Genomic DNA, 6373 nt, shown 5'->3' with positions numbered 1-6373 from the left:
AATGGAGGCCCTTTACTTGTGATTGAGTATTTTACAGTATTGGTATTAGTACTTTTACTTAAATAAAGTATCTAAATGCTTTCTTCACCACTGCCCATTAGACTTCTATTTTTGCAATATTGCTGTGTTTCCAGATCTCAGTAATTAAACTAGTAAAGAAAATAAGAAAATAAGACCCAAGTTGAAATAAACTGAAAACGCTGCCTCGATCAGATGTTAGAGAAGTAGAAACAGGGTGTGAGCAGTTTCATGCCACCTTGTTTTCTTCCTCCTCAGCACATGTTTTGAGGGTATAGCGCCACGCACAGCATGACGTAATAAAAACAATATTCCATTGAGAAAACTTGGACCCGTACTGCAGGGCAACGCTGAGCTAAACACTCCCTTCTGGTGTCGTGCTGTACTCGCTCTGCTCAGGTGAAGCTGCACTGATGTCAGCCCTCCTAACACCAGGGGGATGAAGTCAGTGGTGTTTGAAAGGGGTGAGATCATTTTTCCATTGACTGCAGAGTGGGGCAGTGTAAGGGACACCTCTTGTGGCAATCAGGGAGATGTTGCTTGTCTGCCTGCTCGCCTGTCTATCGACCTGCCTGTCTATCTGCTTTTATACCGGAAACGCTCGTCTCTCTGTGCGCATCAACACTCTTTATTTCCTTTTTGCAATGTTTCTGCATTTCCAGATCTCATAAATTATACTATACAACAGTTATAAATATTATATAATGTTACAAATATTAGCTATTCCCCCCTTGTTTCTAGTCTTTATGCTAAGCTAATCGCCTCATGGCTCCAGCTCTGCACATAACACACAAATGGGTGCAGTATAGATCTAATGGCAAGAAAGCAAATGAGCATGTCTCCCAAAATGTCAAAAAGTATTTTATCATTTGAACTCTAACTGTCTTGTCTAGTTATTTTAAGACATATCATGATATGTTATGGTTGCAGGACATGCATATATGTAAGTAAGACACATGTAAGATATATGTACACATATGTAAGTGTACAAGACACATGTAGTAAGTGACATACTCTTACTGGAGCACAGAGGAGCAATGCACAGGCACAGTACACCTCTGAGAGCACACTGTAACAAACAACATGAAACAAAACACTCACACTGGTTCCCACAAACAAACAGGACTACACACACACACACACACACACACACACACACACACACACACACACACACACACACACACACACACACACACACACACACACACACACACACACACACACACACACACACACACACACACACACACACACATCTCTCTCTCCTCCACCCTTTTACCCATCTCAGCATGACATCAGCTCGTCCTGGGTTACTCGGCCTCCCGAGTGTCCTGATGGCAAAGATAAGGCAGGAAAGTCACTGATTAGCTGGGAATCTCGTTACACAGGGAGCAACGGATCACCCCTTCCTCCTCCTCCTCCTCCTCCTCTCTTCAACTCCTCCATCACTGATGCCACGCATGGGCAATTCTGAAGCCAAATGATGAGCAGATGAAGCGGAAACAAACAATAAAAGATAAAAAAATAAACACCTCATTACAGATGTTGACTCACATAAAAACATCCTGGTTTGTGGCGAATCACTGTGTTGGATTACCATTACGTTTTGTTCATATATTTATGGCCCCCAGAAGATGAATTTTAAAGCCTTTGATGATCTTCTGACTTTTCTTTTTGCTCCACCAGCAGGTCAACGTTTTCACTTATCCAGTAAAATATTTACATACAATTTTTCAGAGGCATCCATGGATCCCAGACGTATTCACATGACTTTTATGATCCTTTAACTTTCATCTCGCGCCATCATCAGGTCAAAATTAATAATTTGTCCTTTACTTTGGTTTATGACCAAATACCTGCAAAACTAATGACATCCCCATCAACCTCAGCTGAGCTTTGTTTAGTTATTATCTGCAAATGTTAGCATGCTAACACACTAAATCTATTGATGAACATGGTAAACATTAAAGTGTTAGCATTTAGCTCAAAGTATCGCAGATTAGCTTCACAGAGCCGCTCGCATGGCTCTAGACTCTTAAATTGCCTTTTTCGATGTTTGGAAGTTCGCCATTATTCTCAAATTTAAGCCATATTGCATTTCCCTCTTTCTATGTTGGCTGACTTTTCACTTTTTATCATTTGGAATTACTATAAACCTTTTGAATTATGTCCTACAAATCACTTATTTTCTCGCATAAACCCGGCTCATAATAATCTGGTGTTTTGTTACTCTGCCCACGCTCTCTCTCAACTCCCTGACACAACACACAGTGTATTCTTTTGTGTTTCTTCATGTCATCCATTTTGTTCTATTGTAAATAAATGTTATATTCTGTTGCAGCTTGAGTCGATCTTTAAGTTGCGTCTTTCGAGTCAGAAAAATAGATCTGGCTTGTTAACCACATCACAGACTGTCTTCAACAACAACAAAAATACATTTAAATGAAACAACAATCCTTCATTTTGAATAAAAATCAACTAGGATTCAAACTGTGGTGGTATTTCTTCTAACCTTTCGACTGTAAAGCCCGTCTGTGACGGACATGTTGTTGACTGAAGCGCTCCATTCTTCTGATGTTACAACATTTCCCAGTAATGTTGCGAGGGCGTTGCCGCTTTGCTTTGCTGCCGTTGGGCTCATTGTCTCGGGTACAAGGGGAGCAAACGTATGCTTGAAGGAGCCCCATTTAAGACTCAATCAGTCCTTTGGTGGGGTCCACTGACCCAGAAAATGGCTTTCCACAGCCAGAGGAAATGATACTCAGTAATCACCTTACTGGCAACACTGGGGAAGGAATGCACAGAGATCTCACACACAGAATACAGTCTGTTTACAAGTTGAACCTTTAACCTTAACACGCCTGAGAAGGTGTAATATCTCGTCAGCTGATGTCATTTATTGACATTTTCAAACCGGTTTCTTTCTTGACAGGTAATCCACACGCTTGGTTGTATTGTTTATAGCTTTGGCTGTACATGTTTCCCACACATTCCTGTCGTTTACGTATTAAACAAGAGGATTCTCTAGAGCTGAGAGCAGGTGTATCATGTGTCCCTCGTGTTACTTTCTCATGGGAGATGTGGTTGAGATGCAGCGTTGGGAGGGTTACTTTAAAAAGGTATTCCAAAAAAACAATAGTAGTCACCTGTTAAACGATGTAGTGAGTAACCTGATCCAAGTAACATAACATGTTTACTCTCCGTTCCTTTTGGATTACCTCAATATCAAATATGCAAATAAAGACAAGAGAAAAGAAAAATGGTGAAATTATCGGCATTCTTTTTTATGTAAAGCAGAAAAGTACAGTTCAGCCTTCCATCTGTTGAAGTGCTGTCATCATGTGAGGACTCGAATCATTTGGCACATTAGTGTTACCGGATTTTAAACTTGGAGCAGTAGCAGTACCCATATCAATTCAATTAAATCTAATGCAAACTTCCAGTTTATCCTGAGTCATGTTTGCTGGAGCAGAAATCTGAAGCGGTTTACTTATTTCTTACAAAGTCATCCCTTTCACGCTGGGATGACTGTTGGCAAATAGAATCATTTTGATGAACTGGAAAGTACGCAAACCACCCTGCTTTGCAGCGAACTTGAACTGAACTTGTTCCTCTTTTCTGCTTTACATACAGAATAACGGGGAGATTTCCATGTAGTGAAAGCATCTTTTCCCACGAACGTTAGCGGCCGTTGTGTGAGACTTGTGTTGTGTTCACATGTGCATGGTAGTTTATCGTTCTACCCGCTAAAATACTGCTAATAATCCCCATTTTACTAAATATATATCAGTAATCAGTAAACAAAAAAAAAAATGTAATATTCCCCTCAGGATGAATTGTAAAAACTTTTGTCGATCCTCTGACTTTTCATCTAACGCTGGTCAAACTTTCAGTGTCCAATATTTTAGTTAATGGCCAGAACTAAGAATCAGAATCAACTGTAGTTTTTTTTAAGCTAATGCAAGCATGCTAACACACTAATCTAATCTCATGAACATGGTAAACATTATACCTGTATCAGCATGTTAGCATGCTGATGTTAGCATTTAGCTCCAAGGTGCAGCAGCCTGACAGAGCTGCCGGCTGTAGACTCTTAGTCTTGTTAAAACACATATGATACATAATAGATGCATTCCTGCACAGAGAAATTAAAATGAAAGAGTAATGAACATGTCACTCAAACATACAGAAGCCTGCTCCCTAATGCAAAAGGCTCTCAACAACCAAAGCCATGAGGCAAGTGACCTTTCTTGCTAAAATCCAGCGTACCGCAATCGAAAAAGTTTCCTGAAGCTAAAAACACCGTATTTTGACACAGAGCACATCTGATACGGGCGGGTCTGATTCAGTGAAAACATTTTCCCTGCGGTATTCAGTTACACATACCATTGCATAATCACAAGTGACCCTAAATAGGTCATCCAGCCACTTGTTATTTAAGATCTTTGGAGGAGCTGTTTTGACAGTCACACCGATTGATCTGACTCGGAGTCTAGTTTCACGTGGGAATCGATTGTGAGATAAAGATAGAACGATAGATTGACTTGATTTTCAGGAAGCATTGAATGCAACATACAAAAAATAGCTTAATAAATCTAAGAGCTATACTTTACTTTTGTGGTCTGTAATAGAATATCATTTACAGTAAATAAAATGGAATTATTTTTCAATGGTACCAATGTGTCTGGTGAGGGTCGTGATGGGGTCATGACGTGTTTATGCTAAGCTAAGCTAACTTCTCCTGAATTTAGCTTATATTTATTAAAGTCACTGTGAGGAACTTTTAACCGGTTATGAAACCGTCTCAGTTTAATTCCGATCCTCTATATGACTTTCATAAGTAAAGGAGACCATCAGAGAGAAGATGGTCTGTTTCTATAGAGTTATTCTTAATGCTCGTCATCGGAGCCACCGGGTCGGATTCTGGTGAAACCAGATGACATCATGCAGGTTCACCAGAAACTCCTTCAGCTCAGACTCCAGCAGAGACCGGTTCACCGTGGACAGACCCAGATCCTCCAGCAGAGACCGGTCCACCGTGGACAGACCCAGATCCTCCAGCAGAGACCGGTCCACCGTGGACAGACCCAGATCCGACTTCTCCGCAGCCTTGGACCTGCAGTCGGAGCTCCGGAGGGAGGAGGAGAGCTCAGCTCCCGGCAGCAGCAGCATCTCCTCCTCCTCCTCCTCCAGGAGCAGAGCTTCTCCTGGTCCCCACTGGGAGCCAAATACCGACACAATGACCCAAGACATATTGCTGGGCCCGCTGGAGGGATAGGGGGCACGGGAGAACCAGAACCAGGACTGAGCGGGGCAGACTGTCAAACCCTGCTGCAGTAAAATGAGAGGTTTTCTGAAGGGAGTCTGGCGCTCGGAGACACTACCACTTTAGTCCACAGGGACCGACAAAATCCACACAAAATCAAAGTTCCTCGTAGCTTTAATGGAAGTAGGTGAAATGAAATTCCCAAACATTTGAATTGTTCCTTTAAAAAGAAACTAAGCTCTTCTTGATGCCCGTTCGTGTTGCATTTAATTCAAATTCTGTTATAAAAAGGCTCGTTTGTAAAAGACGCTCAGCTGTTGTTGATCTGTGTTTACTTTGAACTTTTATTGCTCAGCTCAAAATAGAGCAGAGTGTGACAAAGGAAGGGAGAGAAGTGGAAAACGTGTGGACAAAACAACATTGTGATTGCTTCCATCCCGTCCGTGACCGTGTATCTACCTGAGCAAGCGGCTGACCGTAAGTGTGAGCAGATGGCCGAGGTGATGAACTGAGAGAGGACGATAAGGTTTATGGTGACGTCCCCGGGCAACGCGGCGCAGGTGACACACAATTCTGGTGCCGTGTTTGATTTGAGTAAATATTTTGGAAGGTGGCTGGCAGCAAACCGTGTGACTCGTCTGTCATATCAAGAGCCACCGGTCATGGATGAGAGAAAATATGTATTCAGCACCTCTATAATGTTTTACTGTGGTTAGTGTTTCCAGTCATGACCTCTTGAAATGGAAGGGGGGAGGTTAAAGACCTGGAAATGTGATTCAGTGGTCATGTTTTAGTCCCAGACGCCACCATGAGGTCACTTCTGGTAGAGCAGAACATCTTTACCAGCCTATTGATGCAATGTGTGTCTAATGTTGAGAGCAAAGGTCAATCAATTGGAGGCTCCGTTATGAATCAAAATAAATACGACACATTCAAACCTGTTGCAGCTTCACAGCATAAAACGTAATATATGATTAAATCCAAAATAACAGGGCAGGGCAACATGTGCTCTCATAAGCGGAGAGAAAAACAGTCAGTCGGGCTGTTTTGGGTGCAGCGGAGTGAGTCACGGATGCTGAAGTGCTC

Source organism: Anarhichas minor, unplaced genomic scaffold (assembly GCF_050575085.1).
Source record: "Anarhichas minor isolate MPS153535 unplaced genomic scaffold, ASM5057508v1 ptg000017l, whole genome shotgun sequence".
Taxonomy (NCBI): Eukaryota; Metazoa; Chordata; class Actinopteri; order Perciformes; family Anarhichadidae; genus Anarhichas; species Anarhichas minor.
Note: the sequence above shows the minus strand (reverse complement) of the source record.